We start from the raw sequence: 27264 nt of genomic DNA, 5'->3' as shown, positions 1-27264 counted from the left end.
AAATGTTGCGAAATGTCTTAGTTTCATATAAGCATTATGTATCATAATAATCTGGTTATGGTTTGCTATTTTGGGTGACACATACTGCAAAATTTATATAAAACATTAACCTGATGGATGACAGGTACAAACATTGTATATTTTAGGTTGTTGCATTAGCCAACGTATGCTCATAACATAGATGAACAATACATATTCGCAACGCGTGTATATTATGGTCCATATACACACACACTTATTTTGATTACCACACATTCAAAATTATTTTTATTTTAATTCGACTTCTACTTTCGAATTTAGTTTAGTTTCTTCGATTTCCATTTTCGAGAATTTGTTTTTATAGGAAACGCCGTTGTTGTAGTAAGTACTGCCACAAATACGCACAGCAACATTAATAATGTTAAAGTCTTTTTATGAGGTTGCCAAGCCCCACATATAAAATAAAAGCCATCTTCATTTTATTTTGACTTTAACTTTTGATTCCGTGGAATCATTTTGTAATATTTTTATTTTGGTAAATTGTATTTATTTGTATTATAACAAATATTTATTAACGATAAGGATATTATACAATAATGATCCTTCCGCAGGTTCACCTACGGAAACCTTGTTACGACTTTTACTTCCTCTAAATAATCAAGTTCGGTCAACTTTTGCGAAACAACCGTAACACGCAAGGCGTCACAGTGATCACGTCCGGAGACCTCACTAAATAATTCAATCGGTAGTAGCGACGGGCGGTGTGTACAAAGGGCAGGGACGTAATCAATGCGAGTTAATGACTCACACTTACTGGGAATTCCAAGTTCATGTGAACAGTTTCAGTTCACAATCCCAAGCATGAAAGTGGTTCAGCGGTTTACCCGGACCTCTCGGTCTAGGAAATACACGTTGATACTTTCATTGTAGCGCGCGTGCAGCCCAGGACATCTAAGGGCATCACAGACCTGTTATTGCTCAATCTCATTATTGCTAGACGCAATTTGTCCATTTAAGAAGCTAGTGTCCTTATAATGGGACAAACCAACAGGTACGGCTCCACTTACATAAACACATTCAAACACAATAAACATTTTACTGCCACCATGAATGAAGGCTAACATAAGCTTCAGCACCATAATCCTGAAGATATCTATTTAATATATTTGAGTCTCGTTCGTTATCGGAATTAACCAGACAAATCACTCCACGAACTAAGAACGGCCATGCACCACCACCCATAGATTCGAGAAAGAGCTATCAATCTGTCTTACACACTTATGTTCGGACCTGGTAAGTTTTCCCGTGTTGAGTCAAATTAAGCCGCAGGCTCCACTCCTGGTGGTGCCCTTCCGTCAATTCCTTTAAGTTTCAGCTTTGCAACCATACTTCCCCCGGAGCCCAAAAGCTTTGGTTTCCCGGGAAGCGACTGAGAGAGCCATAAAAGTAGCTACACCCAATTGCTAGCTGGCATCGTTTATGGTTAGAACTAGGGCGGTATCTGATCGCCTTCGAACCTCTAACTTTCGTTCTTGATTAATGAAAACATCTTTGGCAAATGCTTTCGCTTAAGTTAGTCTTACGACGGTCCAAGAATTTCACCTCTCGCGTCGTAATACTAATGCCCCCAAACTGCTTCTATTAATCATTACCTCTTGATCTGAAAACCAATGAAAGCAGAACAGAGGTCTTATTTCATTATCCCATGCACAGAATATTCAGGCATTTGAAGCCTGCTTTAAGCACTCTAATTTGTTCAAAGTAATAGTACCGGCCCACAATAACACTCGTTTAAGAGCACTAGTGCAGGTTTTTAAATAGGAGGAACATATGAAAAAATACAAGTATTTAATCACATATAAGAACTCCACCGGTAATACGCTTACATACATAAAGGTATAGTACTAACCACAATTGTAAGTTGTACTACCCGTATGAAGCACAAGTTCAACTACGAACGTTTTAACCGCAACAACTTTAATATACGCTATTGGAGCTGGAATTACCGCGGCTGCTGGCACCAGACTTGCCCTCCAATTGGTCCTTGTTAAAGGATTTAAAGTGTACTCATTCCAATTACAGGGCCTCGGATATGAGTCCTGTATTGTTATTTTTCGTCACTACCTCCCCGAGCTGGGAGTGGGTAATTTACGCGCCTGCTGCCTTCCTTAGATGTGGTAGCCGTTTCTCAGGCTCCCTCTCCGGAATCGAACCCTGATTCCCCGTTACCCGTTGCAACCATGGTAGTCCTAGATACTACCATCAAAAGTTGATAGGGCAGACATTTGAAAGATCTGTCGTCGGTACAAGACCATACGATCTGCATGTTATCTAGAGTTCAACCAATATAACGATCTTGCGATCGCTTGGTTTTAGCCTAATAAAAGCACATGTCCCATAAGGTTCATGTTTTAATTGCATGTATTAGCTCTAGAATTACCACAGTTATCCAAGTAACTGTTAACGATCTAAGGAACCATAACTGATATAATGAGCCTTTTGCGGTTTCACTTTTAATTCGTGTGTACTTAGACATGCATGGCTTAATCTTTGAGACAAGCATATAACTACTGGCAGGATCAACCAGAATAATGTTTTTCCTTCATATTCCATTCATATTTTTTGAATCGAAATAAGCAATATAATAGATATATAGATTTTTCACTTTATATAATTCCATGATTTTTATTATATTGAATAAAATTCAATATTTCGCCTTTGGGTAAAATTTTAAATATATAAATATAAGTAAAAAATCTATTCGATTACGGCCATTTTTATATAGCATTCGTAATCCATATTTTCATTTTTAATTTATACTTGTTTTACCAATATAACAAGAATTTCATATAATTATTGTAATATATATGTTTCTATAATTTTATCTTTTTATATATACATATTTCATTATAAAATATCATTTTATTTCCAACATACATAATTATTGTATCCACACATGTACAATTTTTGTTTAACCAATATAAATATTAAGTTAAATCATTTGCATTTTGAAGATAAATTTAAAATTTATCTCTTTTCATATATCTCTCTGGTAATATATAACATAAAACCAAGCGCATATGATAATATTTCCACATTTAATATATAATTTTATATTTCTTTCATAAGAATCCATATTTGTATTATACCGTAACGATATAATAATCCAACTATACGGCAGGTAATAAATTAATATTTGCCTGCCTCCAAAAATTAACGATAATATATGGAAACGATTTGTTATTCTATATATAATAGAAACTTGACTTTTGTTTCAACGATATTATCTAAAAAGCGTATATTCCTATTATCCGCGGAGCCAAGTCCCGTGTTCTATAGAACTGAGAAACAAATTTGTACGGATAATAATATACTTTATTTTATGTAACCAATATAAACATAATCCGAAATAAATATTTCGAATAATGCGGGAGGTCGGCAACCACTGCCTACCTATAGTAGTTTTTGAACCCGCTGTCCTCAAAGCGGGTATTTTCAATTCCGTTTGCCACCCAACATACGGTCTATTCTCTTATATATTAAGAGATTATAGGAACATTTCATTTTTTTTCCATTATTCATATATAATATGATTATTTTTTTTTTTATACATATAATAAATATTAATTTTTATATGTTTATTATTTAATTTACTCATATAATTGCCAAATTCATATGAATACATAAGTTTTGAACAATATGAGAGGTCGGCAACCACTGCCTACCTATAGTAGTTTTTGAACCCTCTGTCGTAATTCCGGTCGTTTACACTACTATACCCTCTCACTATAATGGCTTTTCTCTATAATACTAAGAGAATATGGGAATATCTCAGCATTTTTTCCCATATACATATAATAATTAACCATTTTCATATGTATATTATTTAATTTAATCATATAATTGCCAAAATCATATGAATACATAAGTTTTGAACAATATGAGAGGTCGGCAACCACTGCCTACCTATAGTAGTTTTTGAACCCTCTGTCGTAATTCCGGTCGTTTACACTACTATACCCTCTCACTATAATGGATTTTCTCTATAATACTAAGAGAATGTGGGAATATTTCAGCATTTTTTCCCTTATACATATAATAATTAATCATTTTCATATGTATATTATTTAATTTACTCATACAATTGCCAAAATCATATGAATACATAAGTTTTGAACAATATGAGAGGTCGGCAACCACTGCCTACCTATAGTAGTTTTTGAACCCTCTGTCGTAATTCCGGTCGTTTACACTACTATACCCTCTCACTTAAATGGCTTTTCTCTATAATACTAAGAGAATATGGGAATATCTCAGCATTTTTTCCCATATACATATAATAATTAACCATTTTCATATGTATATTATTTAATTTAATCATATAATTGCCAAAATCATATGAATACATAAGTTTTGAACAATATGAGAGGTCGGCAACCACTGCCTACCTATAGTAGTTTTTGAACCCTCTGTCGTAATTCCGGTCGTTTACACTACTATACCCTCTCACTATAATGGATTTTCTCTATAATACTAAGAGAATGTGGGAATATTTCAGCATTTTTTCCCTTATACATATAATAATTAATCATTTTCATATGTATATTATTTAATTTACTCATACAATTGCCAAAATCATATGAATACATAAGTTTTGAACAATATGAGAGGTCGGCAACCACTGCCTACCTATAGTAGTTTTTGAACCCTCTGTCGTAATTCCGGTGGTTTACACTACTATACCCTCTCACTTAAATGGCTTTTCTCTATAATACTAAGAGAATATGGGAATATCTCTGCATTTTTTCCCATATACATATAATAATTAATCATTTTCGTATGTATATTATTTAATTTACTCATACAATTGCCAAAATCATATGAATACATAAGTTTTGAACAATATGAGAGGTCGGCAACCACTGCCTACCTATAGTAGTTTTTGAACCCTCTGTCGTAATTCCGGTCGTTTACACTACTATACCCTCTCACTTAAATGGCTTTTCTCTATAATACTAAGAGAATATGGGAATATCTCTGCATTTTTTCCCATATACATATAATAATTAACCATTTTCATATGTATATTATTTAATTTAATCATATAATTGCCAAAATCATATGAATACATAAGTTTTGAACAATATGAGAGGTCGGCAACCACTGCCTACCTATAGTAGTTTTTGAACCCTCTGTCGTAATTCCGGTCGTTTACACTACTATACCCTCTCACTATAATGGATTTTCTCTATAATACTAAGAGAATGTGGGAATATTTCAGCATTTTTTCCCTTATACATATAATAATTAATCATTTTCATATGTATATTATTTAATTTACTCATATAATTGCCAAATTCATATGAATACATAAGTTTTGAACAATATGAGAGGTCGGCAACCACTGCCTACCTATAGTAGTTTTTGAACCCTCTGTCGTAATTCCGGTCGTTTACACTACTATACCCTCTCACTATAATGGATTTTCTCTATAATACTAAGAGAATGTGGGAATATTTCAGCATTTTTTCCCTTATACATATAATAATTAATCATTTTCATATGTATATTATTTAATTTACTCATACAATTGCCAAAATCATATGAATACATAAGTTTTGAACAATATGAGAGGTCGGCAACCACTGCCTACCTATAGTAGTTTTTGAACCCTCTGTCGTAATTCCGGTCGTTTACACTACTATACCCTCTCACTTAAATGGCTTTTCTCTATAATACTAAGAGAATATGGGAATATCTTAGCATTTTTTCCCATATACATATAATAATTAACCATTTTCATATGTATATTTTTTAATTTACTCATATAATTGCCAAAATCATATAAATACATAAGTTTGAACAATATCAGAGGTCGGCAACGGTCTTTCCTCTATAATACTAAGATAATATGGGAATATTTCATCATTTTTTCCCTTATACATATAATAATTAATCATTTTCATATGTATATTATTTAATTTACTCGTATAATTGTCAAAATCCTATGAACACATAAGAGAATACAATATGAGAGGTCGGCGCAACCATAATATAGTAGTTGATGACGAGGTGTTTGGCAACTTGACACAATCCATTAAAGTCTTTATATTAATTATATGAAAGGGACAATATCATATGCGTCACTAAATTGATGACGAGGTGTTTGGCAACTTGATACAATTCTTTAAAGTCTTTATATCAAAAATTATATGATAGGGACAATATCATATGCGTCACTAAATTGATGACGAGGTGTTTGGCAACTTGACACAATTCATTAGAGTCTGTATATTAATTATATGATAGGGACAATATCATATGCGTCACTAAATTGATGACGAGGTGTTTGGCAACTTGATACAATTCTTTAAAGTCTTTATATCAAAAATTATATAATAAGGACAATATCATATGCGTCACTAAATTGATGACGAGGTGTTTGGCAACTTGACACAATCCATTAAAGTCTTTATATTAATTATATGATAGGGACAATATCATATGCGTCACTAAATTGATCAGTCGCGATCGAACACTCGACGAGTGCAGACGTGCCTGCGGATCGACAGCAAATTGTTAGCAAATTGTTAGCAAATTGTTCACAGTTGTAAGTCCCGTTACTTGTGCCCAGCCACTTCGCGTCGCGTGATCTTGTCGCGCGTTTTGATTGGCCCAGCCAACGTACCTAACGGTAGTTCGCACTAACACCATCGCACACCCGAGTGTGCGTGTTATCAGCGCAAAAAACCCAGTGCTCGAAGCAGCGGTATAATTGCAAAGCAGCAGCCACGTGCTGCCTGGCTCACCGGCTTACGGTGCCCAGCTTCCCCCCCCCCCCCCCTCCTCACTCCTTATCAACTTTGGAGAAGATGGACTGGCAGGCCCCCCCGCGCACCCACAAGCTTGGAACAACACCACGCAAAAAGGCTCTGAGAACACGCAAGAGCAGCTCCAGCAGCGAGGGAAGCACCTCGCATACAGAGCCGGGCGAGATAAAGCGAAAACCGGCAAAGAAAGCACAGGGAGAGGAGCTGGAAGATAAGCCAAGCACTAGCGCAGCTCTGCGCAAGAAGCTCGCCAACAACGCCTTCGCTTTACTCTCGACCGAAGAAGACGAGTACGACCAAGAGAGCTCTGATGACGAACCCGGACCTAAAGACGATTCCAAGCCCAAGACCCCCGAGAAACCAAAGCCCACCCCGAAGACCATCAAGCCACCTCCGATTTTTATCCCCGATGTGACCAACATCTCGGCACTCGTCAAGATGATCACGACTCTTGTAGGCCCGAAGAACAATTTTACCTACAAGACCGTGAATGGCAACAACGTACGTGTCATGATGCCGGACAAAGAGTCCTATACAGCTCTGCGTCTCCAACTTGTGGCCCAAAACAAGAGGCATCGGACTTTCCAGCCGAAAGATGAACGTGCATACAAGGTTGTCATCAAAGGACTCCACCACTCCACCGATCGTGAGGAAATCATTGAAGACCTTCGCAGACAAGGGCACGCTGTTAGAGATCTGCACAATCCCATTGGCAGAAGAACTAAAGAACCGCTGGGAATATTCTTCGCCAACCTGGAGCCTTCCAGCAACAACAAAGACGTCTACCAAGTCAAGCGGATCTGCAGGTCGGTAGTAACCATTGAACCGCCGCAGAAGTTCAACGACGTGCCTCAATGCTTCAGGTGCCAAGGATTCGGTCATACACAGCGTTACTGCTTCCTGGAATACCGATGTGTAAAGTGTGGAGGCCCTCACGAATCGAGGGCATGTGAGAAGAGGGAGGACGACAAAGCGTGCTGCTTCCACTGCCAGGCGGACCATCCTGCGTCTTTCAAGGGATGCCCTGCATACAAAAGGGCCAAAGCACTCGCTGCTCCGAAAACAAGGCCCGTCGCTAATGCTAACAAGGCGCCGCCCGTGGCATCACCAAACGTCACCTCTGGCAGGAGCTACCGAGACGCCCTCAACGGAGTGCACGCAGCACCGCAGAATCCCACAACCCCAGTCCAAACCCAAACAGAAACCCCACACTCCGGTCAGATAGAAGCGATGTTCGCTCGCATGGAAGGAATGATGGAAAGGATGATGGAGCGCATGTTCACCCAGATGACACAGCTGGTGGCCACCATTCTCAACAGCAAGTCATGCAACTAAAGCTCCACCTAGTCGTCTGGAATGCGAACGGCCTGCAGAACAGCAAGGCCATAGTCGAGCACCATCTGAAGACCCACCAGATCGATATCCTACTCGTAGCCGAAACCCACTTCTCCCCCAGATCCCACTTTAATATCAGCGGATATGACCTCATCCATGCAGACCATCCTTCTGGCAGAGCACGCGGTGGAGCAGCCATCCTCATCAGGAGCGGTATTCAATACCTAGAGCTGCCCGCGTTTCAGCAAGACTGGGCACAATGTCCTGTCATCAGGATTGTCAGCCCGCAAGGAGATTTAGACATTGGAGCGGTCTACTTTCCCCCCAGATACCGCATAACAGCATCTCACCTCAGTGAGTTCTTCGAGCATTTTGGGCCCCGCTTCATAGCAGCTGGAGATTATAACGCCAAACATTCTTGGTGGGGATCGCGCGCCAACAACCCCAAAGGGAAAACTCTGTTTGGGTACCTGCAACGCCACCGACTGGACTGCCACTCCACTGGCGAGCCCACTCACTGGCCAACGAATCCCCTCAAGACTCCAGACCTACTGGACTTTGCTGTGTCGAAAGGCATAGGGCATGCGAAGATCAGCTGCACAACAAATGCTGATCTCCTGTCAGACCACTGTGCAATAAACGTGCTAATCAACACGCCAGTCCTCAGGAAAACCCCGCTCAGAAGGCTCACTGGAAAATATACCGACGCCGCCAAGTTCGCGTCCTGGATGCTCTCCACCGTCAATCCGAACCCCATCCTCAACACACCCAGGAACATTGATGAAGCTATCGGGAATCTCACCAGGCAGATGCAAAACGCTGCGGAATTCGCAAGCCCACCGCCACCAAAGACTGCGAGAACACCTAGCAGGGACCTCCACCTCTGGTCCCCGGAAATTGCGGCACTCGTGACTGAGAAGAGGCGTCTCAGGAGAGTTTGGTTCTTGACGCGCAATCCAAGAGACAAAACAGCGCTCAATCACGCCACAAAGGAGTTGAAGGACAAGATCTCCAGCCTACGCCAGGACTCCTTCCTCAGATTCCTCGAGGAACTCTCTCCCGGGGACCCAGACCACAATCTGTGGAACGTCACCCGCCACATTAAACGACCAGCCAAAAAGGTTTCCGCAGTGCGCAAAGCAGATGGATCCTGGTGCCTTTCGGATGCTGAAAGAGCAGAAGCTTTCGCCGAACACCTTTACAACGCCTTCTCTCCGTTCGACTGCTGCACTGCCGAAGAACATGCTGAAACAGCCCGGTTTCTCAATAGCCCAAGCTCTCCCGGTCCCCCGTTGGAACCAGTCGACCCTGAGGAAGTTGCGCAGGAGATTGCTCTACTGAAGAACAACAAATCTCCAGGCCTGGATCGTATAGATGCGGCGGCCCTAAAAATGCTCCCATCCCGCTGCACACAAATGCTGGCCAGCATTTACAACAGCTGCTTCCGGCTAGGGTACTTCCCGGAAGAGTGGAAAAGAGCAGAGGTTATTGTCCTCCTCAAGCCTGGTAAGCCTGAAGCCAATCTCGCCTCCTATCGTCCGATTAGTTTGCTGGCAATCCTCTCCAAAATACTCGAAAGAGTATTTTTGCGCAGAGTATTGCCAGTACTGGATGAGGCTGGTTTGATCCCCGATCACCAGTTTGGCTTCAGGCGCTCCCACGGAACACCAGAGCAATGCCACCGGCTAGTCGAACGGATCCTCGAGGCATTCGAGCAAAAGAAATACTGCTGCGCTGTAATGCTCGACGTGAAGCAGGCATTCGACAGAGTTTGGCATCCTGGACTCCTCCATAAACTCAAATCCTACCTCCCAAGCCCCCATTTTACCCTCCTCAAATCCTACACTGAGGGAAGAGCATTCCAAGTCAGATGCGGAAGTGCAATAAGCCTACCCAGACTGATCAGAGCTGGAGTTCCGCAAGGCAGTGTGCTCGGACCAATACTGTACACCCTTTACACCGCAGACCTTCCCATAATCCCCTCCAGGAACCTAACTATAGCGACTTATGCAGATGACACGGCTTTCCTCGCCTCCTCATCCGACCCACGAGAAGCCTCCGAAACAATCCAAAGGCAAATGGACGCGCTACATCCCTGGCTCAGCAGGTGGAACATCGTAGTGAACGCGGAAAAATCTACCCAAACAACATTTGCACTAAGGAGAGGAGACTGCCCACCGGTCACGCTAAACGGAGTCATCATTCCCAACGCACCCGCACCCAAGTACCTAGGACTTACCCTGGACCGCAGGCTCACTTGGCGTCCCCACATCGTCAGCAAACGCATACAGGCCGATGCGCGTCTGAGGCAGATGCATTGGCTTATTGGGAGAGGGTCCAAGCTAAGGCAGAACCACAAAATCCTGGTGTACAAGGCAATTCTCAAGCCCATCTGGACCTACGGGATACAGCTATGGGGCACGGCAAGCCACACGAATCGCCTGCGTATACAGCGGTTCCAGAATAGGTGCTTGAGAATTGCCTGTAATGCGCATCCCTACCACGAGAATGTCGCCATACATAGGGAACTTGGAATCCCACAAGTCGCTGATGAAATCTCCAGGCTCAGCGAGAGATACCTGAAAAGGCTCGAAAACCACCCTAACCACCTCGCCACCAACCTGTTAGACAATAGCCAAACAAGCAGACGTCTCATGAGGAGACACCCTCTCGATCTTCCACAACAATAGACAACACATATAAAACCCGCCACAAATACATGTACAATAGTATCCCTTAAGCTAATGTTCCCCCGCAAAACCATTTAATTATTGTCCACTAGGACAGATTTTAAATAAATAAACGCACGCTAAAGAAAAAAAAAAAAAAAAACTAAATTGATGACGAGGTGTTTGGCAACTTGATACAATTCTTTAAAGTCTATATATCAAAAATTATATGATAGGGACAATATCATATGCGTCACTAAATTGATGACGAGGTGTTTGGCAACTTGACACAATTCATTAAAGTCTGTATATTAATTATATGATAGGGACAATATCATATGCGTCACTAAATTGATGACGAGGTGTTTGGCAACTTGATACAATTCTTTAAAGTCTTTATATCAAAAATTATATGATAAGGACAATATCATATGCGTCACTAAATTGATGACGAGGTGTTTGGCAACTTGACACAATCCATTAAAGTCTTTATATTAATTATATGATAGGGACAATATCATATGCGTCACTAAATTGATGACGAGGTGTTTGGCAACTTGATACAATTCTTTAAAGTCTTTATATCAAAAATTATATGATAAGGACAATATCATATGCGTCACTAAATTGATGACGAGGTGTTTGGCAACTTGACACAATTCATTAAAGTCTTTATATTAATTATATGATAGGGACAATATCATATGCGTCACTAAATTGATGACGAGGTGTTTGGCAACTTGACACAATCCATTAAAGTCTTTATATTAATTATATGATAGGGACAATATCATATGCGTCACTAAATTGATGACGAGGTGTTTGGCAACTTGATTCAATTCTTTAAAGTCTTTATATCAAAAATTATATGATAAGGACAATATCATATGCGTCACTAAATTGATGACGAGGTGTTTGGCAACTTGACACAATTCATTAAAGTCTGTATATTAATTATATGATAGGGACAATATCATATGCGTCACTAAATTGATGACGAGGTGTTTGGCAACTTGATACAATTCTTTAAAGTCTTTATATCAAAAATTATATGATAGGGACAATATCATATGCGTCACTAAATTGATGACGAGGTGTTTGGCAACTTGACACAATTCATTAAAGTCTTTATATTAATTATATGATAGGGACAATATCATATGCGTCACTAAATTGATGACGAGGTGTTTGGCAACTTGACACAATCCATTAAAGTCTTTATATTAATTATATGATAGGGACAATATCATATGCGTCACTAAATTGATGACGAGGTGTTTGGCTACAGGAAAAAATCATTTATTTATCGAATCATCAAGCAAAGGATAAGCTTCAGTGGATCGCAGTATGGCAGCTGCTCAACCACTTACAACACCTTGCCTGTTACAAAAGTCGTTTACAATTGATTCTAGGCTTTGTCATTGTATTAAATAATGCTTTTATATGTAACTAGCGCGGCATCAGGTGATCGAAGATCCTCCTAATTTACTATGTTACAAATTACATTGGCATCACATCCATTGTCGTTTATAAAATAAATTATAAACTTTAAATGGTTTAGAAGCCATACAATGCAAATTGCCCCTTATTTATCATTGCAGTCCAGCACGGATACGACCTTAGAGGCGTTCAGGCATAATCCAACGGACGTAGCGTCATACCACTGTTCGCTCGAACAAGTATTGTGCCATTGGTCCGTACCTGCGGTTCCTCTCGTACTACGCAGGAATGCTGTCGCAACAACGTTTTGTCATTAGTAGGGTAAAACTAACCTGTCTCACGACGGTCTAAACCCAGCTCACGTTCCCTTGCATGGGTGAACAATCCAACGCTTGGTGAATTTTGCTTCACAATGATAGGAAGAGCCGACATCGAAGGATCAAAAAGCGACGTCGCTATGAACGCTTGGCCGCCACAAGCCAGTTATCCCTATGGTAACTTTTCTGACACCTCTTGTTAAAAACTCTTTAAACCAAAAGGATCGATAGGCCGAGCTTTTGCTGTCCCTGTGTGTACTGAACACCGAGATCAAGTCAGCATTTGCCCTTTTGCTCTATGTGTGGTTTCTGTCCGCACTGAGCTGGCCTTGGGACACCTCCGTTATTATTTGAGAGATGTACCGCCCCAGTCAAACTCCCTACCTGGCAATGTCCTTGAATTGGATCATACCTGAGTAATTGGAGTTATACCAAATTTTCAAATCAAAAATACATAAATGCATCGTTTTATTAAAGAATTTGTTTGCGATTATATAACAAACTCGTGATACTTTGATCAAGAAGCTTGCATCAAAACCCAATACCATAAGATATAATAAATATATCCGTATAATGGCTAGGAAATGATACACGTTCCATTTAATCAAGTAAGTAAGGAAACAATAAGAGTAGTGGTATTTCATTGACGATACCAAACCGAGGTCTAATATCTCCCACTTATTCTACACCTCTTATGTCTCCTTACACTGCCAGATTAGAGTCAAGCTCAAAAGGGTCTTCTTTCCCCGCTAATTATTCCAAGCCCGTTCCCTTGGCTGTGGTTTCGCTAGATAGTAGATAGGGACAGTGACTTTCGGACCTCTCCGAACTTGTTTTACGTGGCGTGTTCCACACTGAAGGGATTACAACCACGACACCCTGAACACCCACAAGTGGTGCATGTATCAACATGGTGCATGAGTCTGGATACGCCAGACAAACGTCCCGGACTGGAAGCTATAGCTATGTACATAGCGACCACCCCGGTAGCAATTCGAGTACTTGCTTGCCGGGCAAGCACTCCCCCTTGCTGAGGAGCGAGATCTACCTAAAATCTCTACTGATCTCTGGGTCACAGCACCCGAGTTTTGCGCAACTAGCACCGTAACTCAAACGTCGAACACGAAGGCTCTACCCGCGATATGGGTATCAACCACAGCCACCACGATACTCCCACCAGGGGGCCTACCTCAATGTGCTGTCTTGGAGCAGCACAACCCGTGGTACCGAAAGAGAGGCTCGGTGGGCCTCCTCCTTTTGCTCCGACAAGCATGGTTAGAGGAACCAGTCGCTATATTAGTCGCCTCTTACGACAAGCAATAGCGGGCTGTGGAAGTATTCTCGCCCGCTAACCACACGGCGAAGTTTTGGGCTAAATACCCCTCCTCCTACGGAACACCTCGTCCGCAAACGCTGCCAGCCGTTGAATCCTCTGCTGATCTTCCAGGATTCTATTGAAGGTCCAGTTTTCGCCAAGGCGCTGCACTCCAAGTCCATCGAGGTTTCGCAAATCTGCATATAGAGGACAAGCGCACAATATGTGCATCCAGTCCTCATATGGATCACCACAAGCGCAAGCAGTGGTATCGCTGAGGGCTCTCCCTTGCAAAAATGCGTTAAACGACCCGTGACCTGTCAGCAGGAAAGACGTCCTCATCGAGAATCCAAAGCTTGGATCTCGATAGGCGAGAGTGACGTATGGGATGAACTTGTGCGTCACCCGTCCTGGTTCGCTGTCGTCATCCCATCTGTTTTGCCAATTCTGCAGCAAGCACTCCTCTAGGCGAGTCTTCCTCTGCTTCCAGCTTAGACACGTAGTGTCCTCGCCGTATAGCCAGTCGTTCTCCTCCAGCGGGTATCCACGCTTCAGCTTGTACTTGACCGCTAAAAACTTAGCAGCCAAGTCAAGCGGGGGAGCTCCGCCAAGTACCTGCAGTGCCACTGTGGACACTGTTCGGCATACCGAAAGGCATCCAAGCAGGATTAGCCTCTGGCAGGAGGCTAGTCGTCTCCGGGCGGCTACCTGTTCGGCGGTGTCATACCATACCGGGGCACCAAACAGCACACAAGGTGCCATGAGTCCGTCATATATGGTCCGCCTGGCTCGAGGACTGAAGCCCCAGTCGGCTCGAAGCACACGCGCCAATGCTCCAACGACTCCGGTCATCCGCTGGCGAAGCGAAGCTATGTGCGTGAGGAATTTCATTCCTTCACTGACCGTGATGCCAAGGTACCGACAGCTACGCACATACGGAAGGTTCGCTCCAGCAAACCTCACCGTAGGCGCACGTCTCAAGGCACCTTTCAGCAGCATTATTACCGTCTTGCTGGTCGAGACGGTAACGCCAACTTCCGCTCCCCACGCTTCTACGATGGACATCAGCTCTGCACCTTTTTCCTCTAGCTCAGCTCGGGAATTTCCCTCGACGAGAAGCAGCAAGTCATCCGCGTATGCACTCAGCTGGCAATACGGCTGGAGACGCTGAAGCAGTACATCCATCAGTATGTCCCAGATAAATGGGCCACTGATTGACCCCTGCGGGCAGCCTCTAGTTACCGGTACATCCACAGTACCGGAACTGCTTCGGATCACTGCTCTTCGGCCGGAGAAAAAGCTCTGCCACAAGCCCATCTCCCGGCATCCCAAGTCGGCTAGTCGGCGGAGTGCAGCACTCCATTCGACGTTGTCGAATGCTCCTTTGAAGTCCACGAATGTGCCGAGCACGTATTGCGCCGGGCTGGCACAAACACTGCTCTTCACGTGCCTCCAAGCATCCTCCACACATCGTCCTTGGCGAAATCCAAATTGCCATCTGCAGCCTTCCGGAAGAACTTCTCTCACACGATTCACCATGATGGCCTCGAGCACCTTACCAAAGACTGGTAGCAAGCATATTCCTCTATATGAGGAGGGCTCACATTTGTCCTTATCTGGCCCTTTGAGCAGCGAGACAACTCGTGGGCACTTCCACTCAGCGGGAAAGTATCCTAATCGGATGCATCGGGAAAACAACGATGCAAGGTGCTCGGGTATGGCGCGCCAGACTGCCTTGCAGATAGTGCCATTAATGCCGTCCAAGCCGGGAGAGCGCCTGCTCTTCAACCGGGCAACACATGCATCAACCTCGAATACTTCGAGGGCCGGTGGGACTTCCTCCGCGATGGCAGTCGGTGCTTCGGACTCCGCAACTGGGAAGAAATTGCGGAGGAGCACTCGTGCACAGTCACCCCAATCGGTGATCATCTCGCCATTCACGCGGAGGCACCCAATCTCCGTGCACTTCCTGCGGCCTCGGCAAATCTTATAGACGCGCCCCCATGGGTCGTCGGCATGATCTCCCACGAAGCGTTTCCACTCATCCATTTTCGCCCTCCAAATGAGCTTCTTGTAGTTGGCTGAGGCCCGCCTCAGGTCGACCAATACACGCTCTATTGCGGCATCATCATCATGACGCCTTCCATTTTGAAGTAGGCGACGAAGTCTCCGGACTTCGCGCCTTGCATCACAGAGGTCGGCAGTCCACCAACGTGCTCTCCTGCTGGGCAATCGGATGGACTTTCTTCCCAGCGCAATATCACATACATTATGTACTATACTGCGCAGGGTCGAAACTTGCTGGTCCAACGGCGACTCTGAGAAGTTTTCCGGAAGTTCGGCTGCTCTACTCACCATTTCCTCCTTGAACAATCGCCAACGTGCATTGGAGAAGTTCCAGGACGGCACAGGAGCTATGCTCTCAACTGCGCGCGCGGTAGTTGGTTCGGCCACAACAGTAATGATGTTGTGGTCACTCAATTCCCACTCGTCCACTCTCCACTCATATGTGGCCCACATAGATGCTGCCTCATTGACGATTGTCACGTCGATATCGCTTGTAGCTCTGTAATTATCGAACGTGTACACCTCTGTTGACTGGTTTAGGGCGGCGACTCTTGCCTCCAGCATCCACTCTGACAGCAGCTCACCCCGTCTGTAGTTAGCTTGCCCCTCGGCATGACGAGAGAGTTTGCTAAGCCACATGGGGGACACTGCATTCGCGTCGAGGCCCAGGATTGCGGGGGTTCTGCTGGCCTGCAGCAGGACCGCATCCATGTACCGGATGTACGGTTCCAGAGGTGCATCATACTGGCAGTATGCGGCGCAAAGGAAGATTGAGCCAAAACTCCCTTTCACGACCAGACATACGCCATAATCTGTGGTGAGGGTCTCCACTGGCATACAGATGGCTTCCTGGTGATCCACTAGGATGGCTGCCTTCCCTCGCCGATCGATGAAAATTCTCATTCCTTCAGGCAGCACATCCATTCCGTCCCCGTCGAGATACGGCTCCTGCACCAGCGCGAACATAGACTCCGATCTCCTGAGTCGGACTCCGAGCTCGATGGTCGCAGCTCGGCCTCGGCCACAGTTCGCTTGGATGAAGCTAAACATTAGTGTCTAGCTTGCACCCTCGCCAGCAACGCCCCGTATATCGGGCAAACGCTCGAGAGCATGTAATGCCCCGAGGGTTGCCCTCTGTGGCGGCAGTTCCGGCAGTCCACCGGGTTTTGGCACTTTGCCGCAGTGTGGCCTTGTTGCCCGCACTGGCGACAGACACTATCCTTCTGCCGGCATTCGCTGACCTTGTGGTCGAAACCCACACATCTGTGGCAGGCGTATGTGCGGACCTGTGACCGGCATCGGAATGAGAACCACTTGATGTAGACACGACCTACATCAAGCTTCGCCATCGCCCGGTCGTCAACCTCCAGCGTCACATTTACTGTGGCGCCGTCAGCTACCGACCACGCCTTGGTCACCAGGTGCACTGACTTCTTAAACTGGGCCAGATTCATTTCGCTGTCGAAGTTGTTTTCGTGGAGCTCCTTCATAAACTCCTCAGGGCCGATAGCTGTGTCGACGTCATATACGACGACCTTCGGCTTCTCGGCCGCATTCCGTGCCACATTTAGGCCAACCTCGGCGAATCTTTTTGAAGCGACCACCTTCTGCAGCTCTCCCACCGAAGGAGTGCGAATGATCGCACCACCACCTCGACGGAGCTCACGGACCTCGTGTACTCTGACTCCGAGAGAGGGTGCAACCATCGTTCGCACCTTTTCCGCTATGTCTTTCCCCGATAGCGCAGGGTCGTCGCACTTCACCACCGCTGACCACGTCTCGCGGACCTTGGTAGTCCGCGGGGCAGCGATGGGTGCAACCTGCTGCATCTGGGGAGCATTGGCGGCCGTATTTTTCAACAGATTCAACGACGGCGGCGGCGGTGGCGGCATAGCAAGCCGCGTCTCCAGCTCTCCGCACCGGAGCATTAGCGCCAACACCAGCTCATCGTAGCGGCTGATAGCATATGAGAGCTCTTCCGTGTCCACTTCTCCTAGTCTGCGGAAGCTGCTTCTCACCATGCGCTGTGTGGCCGACAGCTCTGCCATCATGGCTGCTTGCCCAGCACGGGCGGCAGCGGTGGCGGCAGTGGCAGTGGTGGCAACAATTTTAGCAGCAGTGAAAACGGCGGAGGCAGCAGTGTGGTCGGCAGCAGGGGCAGCAGTAGGATCAGCAGCGGTGGCAGCAGCGTGGGGGGGGGCAGCATCAATGGCAGCGTTCTCCGTAGCCGCCCGGGCGTCCTCCAGCGACGAAAACGGCTCCTCCAGTACCCCAACGGGTTCTGGCACTCCATTCGATGCCAGGGCAACCAATTTCGCCTGCGTTGGCGCCGAGCTCTTAGATGCCAGATGGCTTCTGCGCCTGCCTCGTCTGGACTTCATCGAGGCACTACTTCCGCTCAAGGCACTCGCGCTGCTGTCGCTCTCCATCGGCATAAATACGATGGTGGCTCCACCTACCGTCGACGCCAGCAACCGTATGCTCGTTTACTCGCTGACAAAAGGTAGTTGCTCTGGAACTCGAGCTCCACCTATCGGTAGAGTCTGGTAGCACTAAAACTCTCCCTAGACACAAACCTTAGCAGTGACTCCCACCAATAAGCTTTGTGACAGCTGATCAAAAAGCTTACTCGAAAAACTTACTCGTAAGTTCGCCTTCAGCACGTGCTAAGTGGAAAATTCCCAACAATTAATTGTTAATTACTTCCAAACCGCTTGTTTATAACACACGAAAATTAGCACACGACTTTCGCGGAGCACTAATTCACCGATTTTATTACTTTCCAAACACGGAAAACCAAGTTCTTCGCAATCTGTACACGAGCGCAACGAAAACACGTCCGTCGTTAATCCATTCATGCGCGTCACTAATTAGATGACGAGGCATTTGGCTACCTTAAGAGAGTCATAGTTACTCCCGCCGTTGACCCGCGCTTACTTGAATTTCTTCACTTTGACATTCAGAGCACTGGGCAGAAATCACATTGTGTCAACACCCGCTAGGGCCATCACAATGCTTTGTTTTAATTAGACAGTCGGATTCCCCAAGTCCGTGCCAGTTCTGAATTGATTGTTAATTGATAATCGTTATAATTGATAAGAACTAATTGGTTTAACCCAAATAGTATTCTTAAAAATTTTAGCAAGAAAGTTCCACAATTGGCTACGTAACTAAACTATCCGGGGAACAAGTAACTAACATAAATGCTAGAAACTCTATTTACCCAGAACGAGCACATAAACCATGTTATTGTTTCCCAATCAAGCCCGACTATCTCAATCTTCAGAGCCAATCCTTATCCCGAAGTTACGGATCTAATTTGCCGACTTCCCTTACCTACATTATTCTATCGACTAGAGACTCTTCACCTTGGAGACCAGCTGCGGATATTGGTACGGCCTGTTGAGAAGTTTGCGTGTCCCCACCATAAATTTTCAAGGTCCGAGGAGAAAATATCGACACAACAGTATATGTCATGCTCTTCTAGCCCATCTACCATATCTCTCTGCGAAAGACTTCCATGGTAGTACGGCTATAAAACAGAAAAGAAAACTCTTCCGATATCTCTCGACGGCTTCTTTATGGTCGTTCCTGTTGCCAGGATGAGCACGAGGCCCATATTTAATAACAAACGGATACTCAACAGGTTACGGAATTGGAACCGTATTCCCTTTCGTTCAAAATTATTCAAGTGTATTATATTCGCTTTGTTTATATAGTTAGGCATTTTTGTTTTACTTGAAAATTTTCGGCTTTCGCCTTGAACTTAGGACCGACTAACTCGTGATCAACCACTGTTCACACGAAACCCTTCTCCACTTCAGTCCTCCAAGGTCTCATTCGATTATTTGCTACTACCACCAAGATCTGTACCAATGGCAGCTCCATGCAGGCTTACGCCAAACACTTCTACGCATACCATTGTACCTTCCTACTCACTAAAGTTTCAAAATTTATATCACAAGTAATATAAATCATCTACTTTAGCGGTAATGTATAGGTATACAACTTAAGCGCCATCCATTTTAAGGGCTAGTTGCTTCGGCAGGTGAGTTGTTACACACTCCTTAGCGGATTTCGACTTCCATGATCACCGTCCTGCTGTTTTAAGCAACCAACGCCTTTCATGGTATCTGCATGAGTTGTTAATTTGGGCACCGTAACATTACGTTTGGTTCATCCCACAGCGCCAGTTCTGCTTACCAAAAGTGGCCCACTGGGCACATTATATCATAACCTTGAACTTCATATCAAGAAAGTTAAGGTTCTTACCCATTTAAAGTTTGAGAATAGGTTAAGATCGTTTCGACCCTAAGGCCTCTAATCATTCGCTTTACCAGATAAGATTATTTTATATAATATTAAAATGCACCAGCTATCCTGAGGGAAACTTCGGAAGGAACCAGCTACTAGATGGTTCGATTGGTCTTTCGCCCCTATACTCAATTCTGACAATCGATTTGCACGTCAGAACTGTTTCGGTCTTCCATCAGGGTTTCCCCTGACTTCAACCTGATCAAGTATAGTTCACCATCTTTCGGGTCACAGCATATATGCTCAAGGTACGTTCCAGTTAGAGGCATAAATAATATAAATATACATTATACATAACTATATAGAACGCCCCGGGATTGTGTTAATTAGCTATAAATAGCTAAAAAACTAATCCCATTATTAGTCAAGTTAATTACGCTATTAGGTTTACATCCCAATAACTTGCACATATGTTAGACTCCTTGGTCCGTGTTTCAAGACGGGTCCCGAAGGTATCCTGAATCTTTCGCATTGTTAATCATACAAGAGCATATAATAAACACAAAAATCAATGATAATTATGCCATTATATAATTCCGAAAAATTAACGCTCTGTAATAATATAAATCTATCAGCACTTTATCAAATTAATAACATTTATTCTGTGTTAAAATGCAAGCAATTTAATTGGAATAAACTATAAGTTATATTTTATGATAAATTTGGGATATGCTAATAGATTACAATGTCCTTATATGGAAAAAATGCACATTATTCTTAATAATATTATTTAAATATTACAATTTTAATGATGAATTTTTCGGGGCTTAACCTCTAAGCAGTTTCACGTACTGTTTAACTCTCTATTCAGAGTTCTTTTCAACTTTCCCTCACGGTACTTGTTTACTATCGGTCTCATGGTTATATTTAGTTTTAGATGGAGTTTACCACCCACTTAGTGCTGCACTATCAAGCAACACGACTCTTTGGAAACATCATCTAGCAATCATTAACGTTATACGGGCCTGGCACCCTCTATGGGTAAATGGCCTCATTTAAGAAGGACTTAAATCATTAATTTCTCATACTAGAATATTGACGCTCCATACACTGCATCTCACATTTGCCATATAGACAAAGTGACTTAGTGCTGAACTGTTTTCTTTTCGCTCGCCGCTACTAAGAAAATCCTTGTTAGTTTCTTTTCCTCCCCTAATTAATATGCTTAAATTCAGGGGGTAGTCCCATATGAGTTGAGGTTGTATATATAACTATATTTTGCCATAAATTCTTTATATATAAATGATAAAACAATCAATTAAATTCGTTATAAATAGTTCCAATAGTTCTTGTAAGCAAAGTCATTTTTATCCATTTAACGAACCAACGAAGAATAATAACAAAACCAAGATTTTTCTTTTTCCGAATCATTAATAAGAGACAATTCTAGATGAAAAATATTTCAATTTTTTATGCTAGACATTTCTCAGTATTATTTGATTGAAAAAGAAAATATTTCTCTTCGTTTTTCACATTCAAATGTGAGATAATGTTTTTCATTTCTTTTTTAATATTATGAATAAAATCATTATTTAATCCAATAATATACCATATGCTTATAAAAAATTTATAAACAACTTAATTAGCATAGTCTTACAACCCTCAACCATATGTAGTCCAAGCAGCACTATAAAATTAATTAAAGTACATAACAGCATGGACTGCGATATGCGTTCAAAATGTCGATGTTCATGTGTCCTGCAGTTCACACGATGACGCACAGTTTGCTGCGTTCTTCATCGACCCATGAGCCGAGTGATCCACCGCTTAGAGTTTTATAATTCAATTTTATATAATGTCAATATTGTTTTTATTGAAAGAAATTAAAAATACACCATTTTACTGGCATATATCAATTCCTTCAATAAATTTATTTTTATACCTAAAATAAATGTTGCGAAATGTCTTAGTTTCATATAAGCATTATGTATCATAATAATCTGGTTATGGTTTGCTATTTTGGGTGACACATACTGCAAAATTTATATAAAACATTAACCTGATGGATGACAGGTACAAACATTGTATATTTTAGGTTGTTGCATTAGCCAACGTATGCTCATAACATAGATGAACAATACATATTCGCAACGCGTGTATATTATGGTCCATATACACACACACTTATTTTGATTACCACACATTCAAAATTATTTTTATTTTAATTCGACTTCTACTTTCGAATTTAGTTTAGTTTCTTCGATTTCCATTTTCGAGAATTTGTTTTTATAGGAAACGCCGTTGTTGTAGTAAGTACTGCCACAAATACGCACAGCAACATTAATAATGTTAAAGTCTTTTTATGAGGTTGCCAAGCCCCACATATAAAATAAAAGCCATCTTCATTTTATTTTGACTTTAACTTTTGATTCCGTGGAATCATTTTGTAATATTTTTATTTTGGTAAATTGTATTTATTTGTATTATAACAAATATTTATTAACGATAAGGATATTATACAATAATGATCCTTCCGCAGGTTCACCTACGGAAACCTTGTTACGACTTTTACTTCCTCTAAATAATCAAGTTCGGTCAACTTTTGCGAAACAACCGTAACACGCAAGGCGTCACAGTGATCACGTCCGGAGACCTCACTAAATAATTCAATCGGTAGTAGCGACGGGCGGTGTGTACAAAGGGCAGGGACGTAATCAATGCGAGTTAATGACTCACACTTACTGGGAATTCCAAGTTCATGTGAACAGTTTCAGTTCACAATCCCAAGCATGAAAGTGGTTCAGCGGTTTACCCGGACCTCTCGGTCTAGGAAATACACGTTGATACTTTCATTGTAGCGCGCGTGCAGCCCAGGACATCTAAGGGCATCACAGACCTGTTATTGCTCAATCTCATTATTGCTAGACGCAATTTGTCCATTTAAGAAGCTAGTGTCCTTATAATGGGACAAACCAACAGGTACGGCTCCACTTACATAAACACATTCAAACACAATAAACATTTTACTGCCACCATGAATGAAGGCTAACATAAGCTTCAGCACCATAATCCTGAAGATATCTATTTAATATATTTGAGTCTCGTTCGTTATCGGAATTAACCAGACAAATCACTCCACGAACTAAGAACGGCCATGCACCACCACCCATAGATTCGAGAAAGAGCTATCAATCTGTCTTACACACTTATGTTCGGACCTGGTAAGTTTTCCCGTGTTGAGTCAAATTAAGCCGCAGGCTCCACTCCTGGTGGTGCCCTTCCGTCAATTCCTTTAAGTTTCAGCTTTGCAACCATACTTCCCCCGGAGCCCAAAAGCTTTGGTTTCCCGGGAAGCGACTGAGAGAGCCATAAAAGTAGCTACACCCAATTGCTAGCTGGCATCGTTTATGGTTAGAACTAGGGCGGTATCTGATCGCCTTCGAACCTCTAACTTTCGTTCTTGATTAATGAAAACATCTTTGGCAAATGCTTTCGCTTAAGTTAGTCTTACGACGGTCCAAGAATTTCACCTCTCGCGTCGTAATACTAATGCCCCCAAACTGCTTCTATTAATCATTACCTCTTGATCTGAAAACCAATGAAAGCAGAACAGAGGTCTTATTTCATTATCCCATGCACAGAATATTCAGGCATTTGAAGCCTGCTTTAAGCACTCTAATTTGTTCAAAGTAATAGTACCGGCCCACAATAACACTCGTTTAAGAGCACTAGTGCAGGTTTTTAAATAGGAGGAACATATGAAAAAATACAAGTATTTAATCACATATAAGAACTCCACCGGTAATACGCTTACATACATAAAGGTATAGTACTAACCACAATTGTAAGTTGTACTACCCGTATGAAGCACAAGTTCAACTACGAACGTTTTAACCGCAACAACTTTAATATACGCTATTGGAGCTGGAATTACCGCGGCTGCTGGCACCAGACTTGCCCTCCAATTGGTCCTTGTTAAAGGATTTAAAGTGTACTCATTCCAATTACAGGGCCTCGGATATGAGTCCTGTATTGTTATTTTTCGTCACTACCTCCCCGAGCTGGGAGTGGGTAATTTACGCGCCTGCTGCCTTCCTTAGATGTGGTAGCCGTTTCTCAGGCTCCCTCTCCGGAATCGAACCCTGATTCCCCGTTACCCGTTGCAACCATGGTAGTCCTAGATACTACCATCAAAAGTTGATAGGGCAGACATTTGAAAGATCTGTCGTCGGTACAAGACCATACGATCTGCATGTTATCTAGAGTTCAACCAATATAACGATCTTGCGATCGCTTGGTTTTAGCCTAATAAAAGCACATGTCCCATAAGGTTCATGTTTTAATTGCATGTATTAGCTCTAGAATTACCACAGTTATCCAAGTAACTGTTAACGATCTAAGGAACCATAACTGATATAATGAGCCTTTTGCGGTTTCACTTTTAATTCGTGTGTACTTAGACATGCATGGCTTAATCTTTGAGACAAGCATATAACTACTGGCAGGATCAACCAGAATAATGTTTTTCCTTCATATTCCATTCATATTTTTTGAATCGAAATAAGCAATATAATAGATATATAGATTTTTCACTTTATATAATTCCATGATTTTTATTATATTGAATAAAATTCAATATTTCGCCTTTGGGTAAAATTTTAAATATATAAATATAAGTAAAAAATCTATTCGATTACGGCCATTTTTATATAGCATTCGTAATCCATATTTTCATTTTTAATTTATACTTGTTTTACCAATATAACAAGAATTTCATATAATTATTGTAATATATATGTTTCTATAATTTTATCTTTTTATATATACATATTTCATTATAAAATATCATTTTATTTCCAACATACATAATTATTGTATCCACACATGTACAATTTTTGTTTAACCAATATAAATATTAAGTTAAATCATTTGCATTTTGAAGATAAATTTAAAATTTATCTCTTTTCATATATCTCTCTGGTAATATATAACATAAAACCAAGCGCATATGATAATATTTCCACATTTAATATATAATTTTATATTTCTTTCATAAGAATCCATATTTGTATTATACCGTAACGATATAATAATCCAACTATACGGCAGGTAATAAATTAATATTTGCCTGCCTCCAAAAATTAACGATAATATATGGAAACGATTTGTTATTCTATATATAATAGAAACTTGACTTTTGTTTCAACGATATTATCTAAAAAGCGTATATTCCTATTATCCGCGGAGCCAAGTCCCGTGTTCTATAGAACTGAGAAACAAATTTGTACGGATAATAATATACTTTATTTTATGTAACCAATATAAACATAATCCGAAATAAATATTTCGAATAATGCGGGAGGTCGGCAACCACTGCCTACCTATAGTAGTTTTTGAACCCGCTGTCCTCAAAGCGGGTATTTTCAATTCCGTTTGCCACCCAACATACGGTCTATTCTCTTATATATTAAGAGATTATAGGAACATTTCATTTTTTTTCCATTATTCATATATAATATGATTATTTTTTTTTTTATACATATAATAAATATTAATTTTTATATGTTTATTATTTAATTTACTCATATAATTGCCAAATTCATATGAATACATAAGTTTTGAACAATATGAGAGGTCGGCAACCACTGCCTACCTATAGTAGTTTTTGAACCCTCTGTCGTAATTCCGGTCGTTTACACTACTATACCCTCTCACTATAATGGATTTTCTCTATAATACTAAGAGAATGTGGGAATATTTCAGCATTTTTTCCCTTATACATATAATAATTAATCATTTTCATATGTATATTATTTAATTTAATCATATAATTGCCAAAATCATATGAATACATAAGTTTTGAACAATATGAGAGGTCGGCAACCACTGCCTACCTATAGTAGTTTTTGAACCCTCTGTCGTAATTCCGGTCGTTTACACTACTATACCCTCTCACTTAAATGGCTTTTCTCTATAATACTAAGAGAATATGGGAATATCTTAGCATTTTTTCCCATATACATATAATAATTAACCATTTTCATATGTATATTTTTTAATTTACTCATATAATTGCCAAAATCATATAAATACATAAGTTTGAACAATATCAGAGGTCGGCAACGGTCTTTCCTCTATAATACTAAGATAATATGGGAATATTTCATCATTTTTTCCCTTATACATATAATAATTAATCATTTTCATATGTATATTATTTAATTTACTCGTATAATTGTCAAAATCCTATGAACACATAAGAGAATACAATATGAGAGGTCGGCGCAACCATAATATAGTAGTTGATGACGAGGTGTTTGGCAACTTGACACAATCCATTAAAGTCTTTATATTAATTATATGAAAGGGACAATATCATATGCGTCACTAAATTGATGACGAGGTGTTTGGCAACTTGATACAATTCTTTAAAGTCTTTATATCAAAAATTATATGATAGGGACAATATCATATGCGTCACTAAATTGATCAGTCGCGATCGAACACTCGACGAGTGCAGACGTGCCTGCGGATCGACAGCAAATTGTTAGCAAATTGTTAGCAAATTGTTCACAGTTGTAAGTCCCGTTACTTGTGCCCAGCCACTTCGCGTCGCGTGATCTTGTCGCGCGTTTTGATTGGCCCAGCCAACGTACCTAACGGTAGTTCGCACTAACACCATCGCACACCCGAGTGTGCGTGTTATCAGCGCAAAAAACCCAGTGCTCGAAGCAGCGGTATAATTGCAAAGCAGCAGCCACGTGCTGCCTGGCTCACCGGCTTACGGTGCCCAGCTTCCCCCCCCCCCCCCCTCCTCACTCCTTATCAACTTTGGAGAAGATGGACTGGCAGGCCCCCCCGCGCACCCACAAGCTTGGAACAACACCACGCAAAAAGGCTCTGAGAACACGCAAGAGCAGCTCCAGCAGCGAGGGAAGCACCTCGCATACAGAGCCGGGCGAGATAAAGCGAAAACCGGCAAAGAAAGCACAGGGAGAGGAGCTGGAAGATAAGCCAAGCACTAGCGCAGCTCTGCGCAAGAAGCTCGCCAACAACGC

The 27264-nt window shown here is 42.0% G+C and overlaps 3 non-coding genes and 1 pseudogene across 3 annotated transcripts; all 4 read right to left on the bottom strand.

Annotated features, from left to right (window-relative positions):
- Positions 1 to 573: 573 nt before the first annotated feature.
- LOC116802788 lies at positions 574 to 2569 on the bottom strand. The gene has a single exon (XR_004363136.1). It is a non-coding gene; the product is annotated as a small subunit ribosomal RNA (ribosomal RNA).
- Positions 2570 to 12119: 9550 nt separating this feature from the next.
- LOC116802783 lies at positions 12120 to 21468 on the bottom strand (annotated as a pseudogene).
- Positions 21469 to 21862: 394 nt separating this feature from the next.
- LOC116802785 lies at positions 21863 to 22041 on the bottom strand. Its single transcript, XR_004363133.1, has one exon. It is a non-coding gene; the product is annotated as a 5.8S ribosomal RNA (ribosomal RNA).
- A 687-nt stretch (positions 22042 to 22728) lies between these two features.
- LOC116802787 lies at positions 22729 to 24724 on the bottom strand. Its single transcript, XR_004363135.1, has one exon. It is a non-coding gene; the product is annotated as a small subunit ribosomal RNA (ribosomal RNA).
- Between the last annotated feature and the right edge of the window lie 2540 nt (positions 24725 to 27264).

The sequence above is a fragment of the Drosophila sechellia genome, unplaced genomic scaffold (assembly GCF_004382195.2).
Source record: "Drosophila sechellia strain sech25 unplaced genomic scaffold, ASM438219v1 U_219, whole genome shotgun sequence".
NCBI classification, from domain to species: domain Eukaryota; kingdom Metazoa; phylum Arthropoda; class Insecta; order Diptera; family Drosophilidae; genus Drosophila; species Drosophila sechellia.
This window is presented reverse-complemented; position numbering and strand designations above follow the sequence as displayed.